The sequence below is a fragment of the Pollachius pollachius genome (genome assembly GCF_949987615.1).
Source record: "Pollachius pollachius genome assembly, chromosome: 15".
NCBI classification, from domain to species: domain Eukaryota; kingdom Metazoa; phylum Chordata; class Actinopteri; order Gadiformes; family Gadidae; genus Pollachius; species Pollachius pollachius.
Window position 1 is genome coordinate 1656740 of NC_136948.1, and position 12512 is coordinate 1669251.

The 12512-nt window shown below is 43.0% G+C and overlaps 2 long non-coding RNA genes across 2 annotated transcripts; both read right to left on the bottom strand.

Annotated features, from left to right (window-relative positions):
• Positions 1-969: 969 nt before the first annotated feature.
• On the bottom strand, positions 970-5341 carry LOC307086640. Its single transcript, XR_013812449.1, has 9 exons — positions 3896-5341; positions 3542-3615; positions 3399-3465; positions 2526-3052; positions 2286-2358; positions 1937-2083; positions 1595-1729; positions 1310-1427; positions 970-1197 (listed from the first exon to the last, which is right to left on the bottom strand). It is a non-coding gene; the product is annotated as an uncharacterized lncRNA (long non-coding RNA).
• A 2265-nt stretch (positions 5342-7606) lies between these two features.
• Positions 7607-9587, bottom strand: LOC307086643. Its single transcript, XR_013812452.1, has 3 exons — positions 9526-9587; positions 8538-8598; positions 7607-7975 (listed from the first exon to the last, which is right to left on the bottom strand). It is a non-coding gene; the product is annotated as an uncharacterized lncRNA (long non-coding RNA).
• Positions 9588-12512: the final 2925 nt, after the last annotated feature.

The following is a 12512-nucleotide window of genomic DNA, read 5'->3' on the forward strand; positions in this document are numbered from 1 at the left end:
CCTAAGCCTCACGCCCTGCCACCCCTTCCCCTCCCTGTTGTCTTTCCTGCGCTAAAAGCTGGCCCACTTCTTCCAAGAGGCACCGATGTAAACACAGCCAATGCAATCAGAACTGCAATCACATGTTAAACCAAAGCTATGCGTCCAGCTTTCTAGGGCCCGGGGCTGTGTTCTGCTTGGCCGCGTAATGCTAGGCTCGTAATGGAACAAATTACACCAAACACAAGAGAGAAAGCTATTTGTAGAGGCTAGCAGCGACAAAGAGAGAAATGAGGCAACTCATATCAGTGTCAACGGAAATAGACCCATTGCTAAACCTCCCTCTTGTACATCCATCCATCAGCAGCATTAACAAAGGCCATTATGTACCTCAACAGAGCGTAGTCTGAACGATGTGCTCTCAACTAGATGGCTAAGAGACTGCTTTCCTAAAGCTATGGCAAGCAACTGTATCCGCCCATTACATGGTCATGAAGGAATAGGAAATTATGAAATTCAAAAGAGATAGTTCCCGTAGAGACTGAACGATTAGGATATTCAAAGTTAAGTCTCTTGTAACAATAGGATACATACTGCCTTACATTTCTCATGGATTGACATTTTTATGCTCATTTAATCATATATCTTATACTCCAAGTACATCATAATCCAGAAATAAGAAAAGTAAACAGTGGGAGGGGTAGGAAGGTTAGGAGGGTTAAGGTAGAGTGGAGGTTAAGGTGAGGGTAGAGGGGAGGTTAAGGTAGAGGGGAGGTTAAGGTAGAGGGGAGGTTAAGGTAGAGGGGAGTTTAGGGTGAAGGGAGAAGTGAGGGGGGGAGGTTGAGGTTAGAGAAAATTGTTTAATGGTAATAAAAAGCCACACAGACAGAATTTTATCAGAATTTATTTTCTAAACACTTATTATACATTTTATGTGTATGTGAGTGTTTGCCCATTGAAACATTTTGACAAAGCATTCGAGCGGTTCATCGTAAACCAGCCAGGACTCAACCATCTCTCCCTAACTCTGTCCCTAACACTGAACCCTAACTCCTTGAAGGACAAGGAACACTCCCACTGTGGGAAGGCAGGAACCCTTGGTGGAAGACGTTAGCATCCTAACGTGCAACAGATGGTGACAAAGTCACGTTGTGTGAGTGTAGGAGATGAATCCACAGGCCAGCGATGATAAGCTGTGATGAGGGATGATGTTGGTCACTGAAATGTTGCCAGAGAAAGAAATGCAGTGTCACGTTAAACAGGTTATTACAACTGTAGTTAATTAACACAATATCCTAGGTCATGTAATCTCCAGCAGAGCACTACTGACCTGAAGGGCTTCAGCTGTTTAGAGATGCAGGTATGAAACAGCTCAGGTGTGTCCTTCCCAGACTGAACACAGCACTTGAACCGCTCCGTGCAAAAATAGATGACATGGATCACTGTCACTATTCAAAATGACACAACATTCAGTTATTTAGCAGACCCCCTTATCCAAAGAGACTTGTAATGACATGCATTCTGATGCATGTCATTACATGTATTCTGACTTGGGGTTGGAACCCAGTACCATCTGATGGAGAGCCCAACGCCCCATCCTGCCCAGTATCAGTACCATCAGTAGCAGATTCCCCTTCAGGATGCACAGCTCCAGCTCTCTCTCCTCCGTGGTCATCCCTGTAGAGTTGGGTGTCACTCGCCCCACCAGCAGGGAGGTCCTCCAGCCGTCAGCCCCCCTCCTCGTGGAAGTCTGGGCGTAACAAACAGCGGTAGTTTGGCCTCAATGTCTGGCAACCGTCACAGTGGTAGTTTTTCTGCTCTGGTAACATGCATCAGCAGTTGGCTGGTAATAGCAGTGGTTTGATGGTCTGGTATCAGTGGTACTATGGGCGGTCTGGTATCAGTGGTGGTTCACTGGAATGTCTGGGAGTAAACTACACAGTTTATGCCAACTTACGAGTAATACTTGGCAGGTAGCCTCATGCTGTTCCTCCAGATGCATGGCTCCTCCTTCAGGTCTCAGGGTTCCTGGTCTGGTGAACACCACTAGCTGGACGATGGGTGGGTGGGCTTCATTCTTTGGAAGTCATTCTGAACTGTAGTGCTGGATGGAGTGTAAAAGATTAATAGAGATTTATTTTCCTATTTGAAACCTGCCCCAACATAGATACTCTGGAAATCATTGTGTAGGACCAACCATCTTCAGTTATTTGTAACTCAGGAATCTAAAAGTGTGAATTCAAGAGTGCACTTCTGGTTGTGACGAGATTATGAGAATTCAATGTTGACCAACATCTGTCATTTACCTTCCAAAGACCTTACGTAGTCCAATTGTTGTCCTCCAAGGGGATCCTGGTGGGTCCTCTGCAGCCTTCACATCTAGAAGAGAAATGACTAAGAGGCTAAATAAAAATATATACCCAGGGAATGTTCCCAAAATAATTTTGGTCGAAAGGATGGCTGAAGAGACAGATGTAGGAGAGGTTAAGTGGCTCGTTTAGCAGTAGTAGTACTCTATATTGCATTGAGGTGAGTGTGATAATCACCTCAGAGACGGGTGTCTTTACCCCACGAGGGATATCCTTCCCAGCAGGTCCTCCAGCACTGCTCCCCATTAGCTGCCCTCCACCACGGGTCCTATTCTGGACAACAGGTGGTTTCACCTCAATGTCTGGTAACAAACCGGTGGTTTCACCTCAATGTCTGGTAACAAACCGGTGGTTTCACCTCAATGTCTGGTAACAACAGTGGTAGCTCGGTCTAACATCTGGTAAGAAACACCGTTGCACTTGTAAAGCGGTAACAAATATCCAACTTTAACTTTACATTTCAATTTATTGAGTAATGTATAAACTATAGTGGCAGAAGCAGCAATAGGGGCAAAAATAGCTAACTACTCAGATGACCCAAGATATTGCCTCATATCACATATCACAATTTCACAGAATGAAAATCAGAACTACCACTAAGAAAAAACAAAAAACTAAGAACTAAAATAATCTCTGGCCTTAGGCGTTTCAGAACAGCTTGGTGATCAGCCTCGGTTGGTGCCCCATGCCTTGCCCAGGAGATCCTGTGAAGTCAGACAGCATCTTTATGAACACGATCACAGCCGTCTTGTTTCATACAGGATGTACATGTGATTCAATCTCGGAAGACAATGTGCTATAACTAAATAGCTGTGCTATAACTTCCTAGCTTTATTTATTAACTAGAGACATACAGGTTGGCCGACTTAAGAAAGGCGAACTTCCACACACTGAAGGTACTGAACCAATCCTAATCAAGCATATTCTCCAATAGAAATCCTTGTAACTCAATTATCATTATTGAAATGGATGCAACATTGACACATCAGAGCAAATATATTCCATAGTATCACAACAGCAAGTTAAATGACACAATCAAATGCCACTTACACTGGTGAGCCTGGCTGACCGCTCCGTCCTCCACATCTACAGCCTTCCGACCACCCTGCAGAGTTCACTTTGGGAAGGTCATAATGTTAAAGATGGGTAAATACGGCGACATCAATGTGAAACCGTCCATATCAAAAGCTCACCTGTGCGGTCGGATCAACATCTTGTGCATCATACAGGTTCAAGAAAGCAAGTACTGGAGTTGCGCCCGCCCCCACTGTTGACACAACATTCATCACTTTAAAAACAAGACATCACAACGCCAATATAACATCACACTCTGGGATCACATGGTAACAACCACCAGATACGGGAGGTGATGCAGCAACTTTTAATTGCTACTCTTATGCTACAATTACCATATTTGACCAGCTGTACCATTTGATTTATGCAAATGACAACATTGAACAATTCCTTTTACTTCTGAAGTCTAGAAGAGACTGCATCAACTACAGAAAGTTATTCAGCCCAAGCCCTGAAACTGAAAGTGCCCTTACCTAACCTTTATGGACTTCTTAGACCAGTGGTGACAGCAGGGAGGTGTGGAGGCAGACACCTTGGGACACAAACTACAGCTACAAGTTCAGCTCTGTACAGTTTAGTCCATATTACTGTATAAGCATGTAGGACATGGTTCCATGATTTTAGCTGTTGATTAATTTCAGAAGGTTACCTAACTATTTGCCCACAAAAGTATAGTAAAAAAGTAATTCCTTGCAATTTAACTGAAACTCACAGCCCAGATATTTACCTCACTAGCAGTATCAATAGTTCATTTAATAGTAAAATGATACTTGGCCACATTCAGCTGCTGGGATGATCGTACTCCGTAGTAGGAAAATGCCAAATTGTCTCCGATCTTATTCGCGACTCAAAAATGTGCGCGCAAGAATGCTGTTCGGTACGCAGTGAGAGTCCGTTGACTGAAGTACAGCGCAGTTATCCAAGCCGTAGGTAAAATTTAGCGATAAACGCAATTTAGCAACTAATGTTACGTTTTAGAATTATGCCCTACCTAAAGCACAAGACAAATATGCCAGATGGTTACAGATAGAAATCGGGTACTGCCAGAGGACCCAATAGTGTAAACACATTAGTGATGAGGTTACGCAAATGCCAATCCTGATCGTACTGCCAGATGACCCAATAGGTTACCCTCGTTAGTGATGAGATTACGCAAATGCCAATCCTACTGCCAGATGACCCAATAGTGTAAACTCATTAGTGATGAGGTAATGCAAATGCAAATTCTGCTCATAATGCCAGTTCCCCTGATCAGGTGACTCAACATCCAGCCAACTACTGATTTTGGTGCTAGAATGTTTTATGAAATCAATGCCAATCATAATGAAACCAAATAAAGCGCCCATATTGGCCTCTTATGTTCTGCACTACACCTCTTGCTCAAAGGATACAGCAAGCTCATACACCGCACTGCAGCATTAGATGGTCACAAACTGCACACATCTAACAGACCTCTGCAGAAAGCTCAACACCTTCCAACTGGAATACCAATATTCCAGTACAAACCAAACCAGCAATAAGTAACGTAACCAGCACCTCACCTTGAGCTGAACGAGGATGAAGATCTTGGGGTCCATCGTCTCATTTCACAATACAGCCAACAGACTTACCTTGAGTCGATCTAGTAGTTTGTTGCTGTTGGTTTATGTACAGAACTAATAATTTTAACTACACAGTTCCCCCGTCTAACAAATCGACTAACAATAAACAAGGCTTAGAACTGTACAATAAACTTATAACCATCATGTCTTGTAACCACATTTAACCTGAATATCTTTAACTGACATCCCTCATCTCAGACCACTTTTGTAAATTATCTAGATATGTACAGGTATAAAGTGTATTTTTTAGAGGAACAACGTACTAAAATAAACCATTAATCTTCCCTCCCCTTGACAGAGCTACAGACATGACATGCTCTTACACCTTTTGTCCACTTCCTTGCTACTCTCCAAACGTTGCATTCACATTGCATGATTGTTGCCTTACTGATCTGGGTGTGGTCTTGGTGACCAGAGATGCATGGTAGGATAATATGCCGTCTGAAGACCACAGTTCTGTAGATGTACCCCCTCAGAAGAAACCAAGTGTTCAAAGGCTGTCGTAACATCAGTTACACAAACTGGAACATCCTTCAGGACCGTGAGAGGGACTCCCCAAAGAGAGACACCAAGGGTAGGATGGGGGGGCTCCAACGGTTAGTGAGTAGAATACAACCTAGCTGCTACTTGAGAACCATGGAGCAAATTTCAATGTTCCTCTTCATAGATCTTGAAGCCCCAGTGAGGGTTTCTTTACCTCCTCCTCTGAAGAATAGCATAACTGCAGCTTGAAGAGGACCATGGTTGGGATGTTTCCAAGGTTGGTTTCTGAATCAAGTGGACCTGTAAATTATAACTCGGCCTGAGAAAGGCTTTCATCTCAGCACAAAAGTCTTGATCCACAGGGCCCGCCAGCCATCATCCTCCGGGGTTCAGAAGGGCAGCCACGTCGTGGACTCTCATGCTTAAGTAACTATTTACAAAGATCTTTTGGTACATTTCCAAACTTCTGTCCATCCGGAGGCCATCATCCATTGTTTCAGGCATCCATTGCTCCTTCCCATTGTAGACCTTGTTTGCTGTGACGATCTGAACCTGTTGGCATTAATCAGCCTGTACCACTCACTTTGTTTCCGTGGTGATTTGGTCAGGCTGAACTCATGCAGAAACGTAGCTGAAAAGTCAAAACATATAATAGGCCTCCAACTAAAGCAATAGTTTAAATCTTGAGGGGACTAGAACCCTGACCACTCACAAAGAACCATTTGCCAGGTTAAAAGCTGACCACTCACACAAAGAACCATTTGCCAGGTTAAAAGCTGACCACTCACACGAAGAACCATTTGCCAGGTTAAAAGCTGACCACTCACACACAAAGAACCATTTGCCAGGTTAAAAGCTGACCACTCACACGAAGAACCATTTGCCAGGTTAAAAGCTGACCACACAAAGAACCATTTGCCAAGTTAAAAGCTGACCACTCACAAAGAACCATTTGCCAGGTTAAAAGCTGACCACTCAAAGAACCATTTGCCAGGTTAAAAGCTGACCGCTCACACGAAGAACCATTTGCCAGGTTAAAAGCTGACCACTCACACACAAAGAACCATTTGCCAGGTTAAAAGCTGACCACTTACACGAAGAACCATTTGCCAGGTTAAAAGCTGACCACTTACACGAAGAACCATTTGCCAGGTTAAAAGCTGACCATGCGCACATGAACCATTTGCATGTTAAAATTACACATGAACCCCATGCATGGTCAAACTCTGACCAGGCGCACACGTGTGAAAGAAATACAAATTAAAGACTTTATTAACAAGTAGTATACTTTGTCTCACATACTTTAGTATTACTTTTATTTACATTTAGGACATTTGGCATTTAACACAGTTCAGGTTAGGTGTCCTTCTCAGGGAAATCTCTGCACTACACTAGGAGCAGCCGTAAATCGAACTAGCAACCTTCCGGTTACAAGCCAACCCGCACTACCTCCTGAGCCAAGCCGTACCCATCATCATACTCATGGTTAAACATTGTTCAGTACTGTCCTCAGTGATGTTCACATACAAATGGTGCCGCTTAATGAGCGCGAGGACAGGGACAGGATTGGATGGAAGGGGTGAGGTAGGTGGTCTGTTGAGAAGGACCACCCAGTGGAGGGGTGGTGAGTCTTCAACAGCAAGATCCTCTTCATCCCATCTGAGCAGCAGGCCGATGAGCCTTCTGCTGGCTCAGATGCAAGTCTTTCTCAGGCTGTACTGCAGAGTAATGGGCCAGGCCAGCTGGGCCTGGAAGATGGGTCCCCTCAAATCAGAAACCGACCTGGAAAGATCCCAACAAGGACCCATTCTGAGCTGCAATAGTGCTCTACTCCAGCTGTGGAGGTAGAGAAACCATCGCTACGGCTTCAAGATGTATGGAGGGGAACGTTGAAATGTGCTCCATGGTTCTCAGGTGCAGGAACCAGGTTGTGTTCTAGTTGCTGAGATGAGGAGCCCTCCCATCTTGCCCCATGAGTTTCTCCTCAGGGGAGTCCCATCACCATCTTGATAGACATTCCCCTTCACGTAACTGACGTTACGACGGCCTCTTAAACACTTGGTTTCCCCTGAGAGGGCACGTCTACAGAACTGTAGACTTCAGACAGCACAGTACCCTAGCATGCATCTCTGATCGCTCAGACCAGACCCCCATCAGTAAGACAGCACACACGTAAAGTGATGCAAGGTTCAGGAAAGTAGTGGCGAAGTGGGCTGAAGAAAATCTGAACACAACCCTGGAGTATGTTATAGCTTTACCCATAGAAATCCAACTAGTCGTACACCATTCACTTAGAACCTATACTGCACTACTTTTAACTACATCAATCTTCACCTATCAACCCTGACCAACCGGACCAAACAGGAGGCCAAAATGATTCCCAAAAAGGAAAAATCTGGACTTACAGTTCGCAGTTTCTTCTTCATGGTTCAATTGGGATACTCACAGAATGCGTTTCTTCTTCTTGACCTGTGAAGGAGTGCAACGAGCTGATCAGTTTCAGAGTATAAATTAACGACTGAACACAGTGGCAACATTGCTTCATGTTCACTGTTCATTTAAACTATTCAATCGTTCCTCTTTGGCAACCATCTAATCCCACATTTCTAGGGTCACCTACTCAAGTAAAAAAAACAGTTCGTTATTAAGCTTTTGATATTTTCAATCAACTTTTTTACCATGGAAGTCAGTGAGCTTCAATCTTCAAACTTATTCTAGTTAAACGTAGAAATGTCATTAAAACTTGAAACCAATATTTTTTTGACTTAACTAACCCTTAAACACAAATCCCAAAACAACCACTGATGCAACCATTAAGGGTTCAATTAATACATGACTGGACCAACGCATTGACACTAAACCTCTTAAATCAGCCACACAACCAACATGAAGACCAACATCCACTCACACCACCCGAATAGTCCAATATCCCTGAAGGAAACACTCATATAAAACAGTTCACCTCCAATTACATCCCAAATTAACATTATTAAACATATCAAGTCGGCCTTGTAGATAATAAACTACTCACAGCTGCTCCAGATCTTGGGGTCCGTTTTACTTCGAAAAGTGTTTGTGACCTCGTGGTTCACCTGGAGAACAGAAGAACAGATCCATCATCGGTCAGTCATAACCGGTAACCGGAAGATTCCCACCACATCATGGTTCAAGGTCTTAACCATTAATAAGATTACCGTGTATCGATCTAATAGACATTAGACTGATAACAGTTGGGGAAACCAACATATAATTTATTGATTACTGAACGAAACTCGGCAGCAGATGGATCAAAGCAAACAGAGCGAGCCGCCACAGGTGAGCTCATTTAACACGAAGCGGGGCCCTGATTTAATTAGTGCATCATCCAATGAAAATCATGTAAAAAAGCTAGATATATTCTATCCCATTTAACTTCAAAGATTGCGCTTCAACAATCCTCATTTGACTTCCATGTGAATAGCTTATAAGTGACTTATTCTTTCACATTCAATTCAGTTCTGTCGCTCTACCGTCTATCTAGACAGACAGAGGCATTGTACGCCGTCATTTTCCCGCCTACTTTAACACTCTTATGATGAAGGCCATTTTAAAGTTTGATTGAGGTCTCGTGCTTCCATGAGTCGAGTTTCTGCCTTTAATAGGTCCATGGTTTCTGCTGAGTCAGACTGGGCCGTGTTCCAATACTAACAGAATTTCTTCAATGCAATCATTTCAATGCAAAGAGCTATCCAAATCAATAAGCCAATATTATAGGTCATACATACATTATTTTCAATCAACTGTTTGAGGAATAGAAGAAATAATATTTTGAATAAAATATTAAATCAAAAATCCTTCAAAAAGGAGAAAAACAAATAAAACCATGAAGGGTTCAATTAAAATATGACTGCCAAGACATCAGACAAAACAGACCCATATCCACAAGGAAACACAAATTTAAAACAGTTCAACTCAAATTACATCCAGAACTAACATTATTAAACATATCAAGTCGGCTTCGTGGATAATAAACAACTCACAGCTGCTCCAGATCTTGTGGTCCGTTTTACTTCGAAAAGTGTTCGTGACCTCGCGGTTCACCTGGAGAACAGAAGAACAGATCCATCGCCGGTCAGTCATAACCGTTAACCGGAACATTCACACCACGCTATGATTAAACTTTTTAACCATTATTAAGATTACCGCATATTGAGACCTTAGACTGATAAACGGTTGGGGAGACCAACCGTTTAAGTTTAACGAGACGCAGCAACAGATAGTTTGATCAATGCAAACAGAGCGCGAGCTGCGACAGGTGACCTCATTACCGCGAGACGAACAGGGCCGGGTTCAGGGTTCCTTAGAGGAGGCAACGGAGGCAACGCCAGGCCCCCGGGAGCAGTGCGTACTTCCGCAATCCACCAGTGCTCAGCGGCCAAGCCTGGTATTGCAGCTGTTTAGCGGGCTGTGGACGGGTCCCTCAATTCATGGAGGTCCGGAAGTAGATATCGCCGTTCACTCCAATACAATTGGGGAACAGGAATGTGTCCCCACAAAAAAATGTCTGGATGTCAATCAAAGGCTCATAATTATCGTTATACCATGTACTAATAAAATCTAACTTTTCTCTTTTCAAACGCGTTAAATTAGCTGTTTTCTTTATTTATTTGGGGTGGGCAGCCGAAAGGAGTCTTAGTAAAACAAATGTTTCTTTAATAGGTCCATGTTTCGGCCCGGCATCCGAGATAAATTGACTAATAAGGGAGGAGTGAGAAAGGCATGCAGCACGGGACGGAGGAAAGCACGACTCATACGGCTGAGGAAATGCAGCTACAGTAAAGAATGGGAAACCATCTGTCCCTGGGTGAAACCAGTGAAAGGCGAGTTTGGTAAAGTTTTGTGTGAAGTTTGCTTGAGTCATTTTTCCATTTCACACGGAGGTGAATACGACGTGAAACGACACAGACAATGCGGGAGTCACAAAAAACGTTATTATTGTGGCGACTCTTCCGGGGTCGCGCAGGGGATCCTGGGAATTGGGGTTGTCAGTTGAAAAAAGGGGCTTTTGTCAACTTGTTTGGTTGTTAGGTTAAGTGGGGTTAATGGGTTCGGGGCTGTGTGTAGTTGCGTGTTGTTTAATGTTAACATGTGCGTGTATCGTTGCCGCCAGCATCACTGACTATGATATGTTTGTTCGTTGGATGTGCTGTTTTCCTTATACGTTTTTGGTGCGTCAAATAAAGGCAACTCGTAGTCGTGCGGTGCGATTCACTTTCATAGATGACAGCATTTTAACTATCTTCACATTGCTATCATTGGAATGATAATAATTAATATAATAATATAATTATTATATTTCATAATAATATATTTATCCCCCTACCATTCACAGAGCTAAGATTCTGAAAGTAAAATGCACACTTCTCGCCAAAAATGTTTACATCAACACTTTTAATGGCGTAACTATACTAAATTATCATATTTTCCAACCAGAATAAAAAGTATGTCCGCCATTTTCACAGAAAAAAAAATCTAATAACTGTCCAATAGGAAAGATGCTCCCAGCGTCTATTAGAGCCGTAGTCGGGTTAAAACAGGAGTGATTGGGCTGCTGGAGCAACCGCTCTGAACGTCAAACATCGCCGGGTATGGCATCACATTGTAGTGAACATGTTTTATTTCGCTTATTTAGTTAAATTTAATTAATTAATTAATTACGCATTTGCCGCCCTAGGCGATCGCCTAGGATCGCCTTTGCATTGTTTCTTGTTGGTGGGCGTGCCCTTAACCTGCGTCCGCGTCCACGTTTCATTGACGTGATCAGATAGCCCGCCAACTCCCTGATGACAGCCCTCAGTGCTGTCTCCGCACACAGCTTTTTGATAAATGCCAGATTATAAAACACTTATTTCAAAAACTCGAGTATGACTGTCAATAACAATGCGGGACAACGTCTCAATTTTGTACAAAGTAATGGAAATGCGGGACTGTCCCGCACAAAGCGGAACATCTGGTCACCCTACGCAGAAGGGTACTTTTACCCGTCAGTGACAGACACTAAAGTGCACTTGCCAACAGCCGGAATTTAAAGTGAGACTGTGTTGGTCTGACAGTTTATCACCGAGTGTCCGAGGCGGGAACAGTCATGCGATGATGCGTTTATTTGGTTTACACACACACACACACACACACACACACACGCCCCTGACACTTTTAAGTCAATGATTTATTTGATTGTTGTTTCACTTCTTCTCTGTACTTCATTCTCTCAATATTTCTTAATATTCCGATGTTTGGTTCATCAACACTAGGCCTACCTTAGCTTGGCACATGAGACCAGTTTAAAGAAGGGACATATTTGGAAGCATTGTTTTTTTGGAATAATTATGCAACAGACTAACGATGCATGCAGTGATGATATGATACACCGATCGTTTAAAACAGCCCTTATGGAATGTGACCACGTCTTTACTTTCTGTCCCCAGAGAGAGAGACCCGAGACTCCAAGCAGTCAAGTCTCAAGTAGGTCAAGTCAAGTCTCCCAGTAGGGAGTCTGAGTCCGGTCTCACAGCAGGGAGTCTGAGTCCAGTCTCACAGGTCAAGTCAAGCCTCAAGTCTCCAGCTCTGCTTTCAAACATTATTTCGGATTCAAATTGACTTTTTGAATTTTATTATTTGAAATTTGTTTCAAACTATTTGAATTTTGTTTCAAACTGGACAGTCGCTGTGTCTCTTTAATAACCTGCTCAGGGTTGTTTGCAGAATTCTGCTCTGTTGACAAGTGATTGATGAGGACGCATCGATTTTGTGGGCAGCTATGATTAACACATTTATTACCCAGCATTCATTTGGAGGCGATACGCCTGCGTCTGTATGTTTTAACATTAACTGTTAGTGTGCAAATAAAACAACTATTCATTCAACACAAAGTTTGAAAATTCTTCTTTTATTTAACTGTTTGGTGCAATCTCATTATACACCTAAAACAGCAACAGCTGCTTAATAACATCTGTAATGTTTTCGTAAC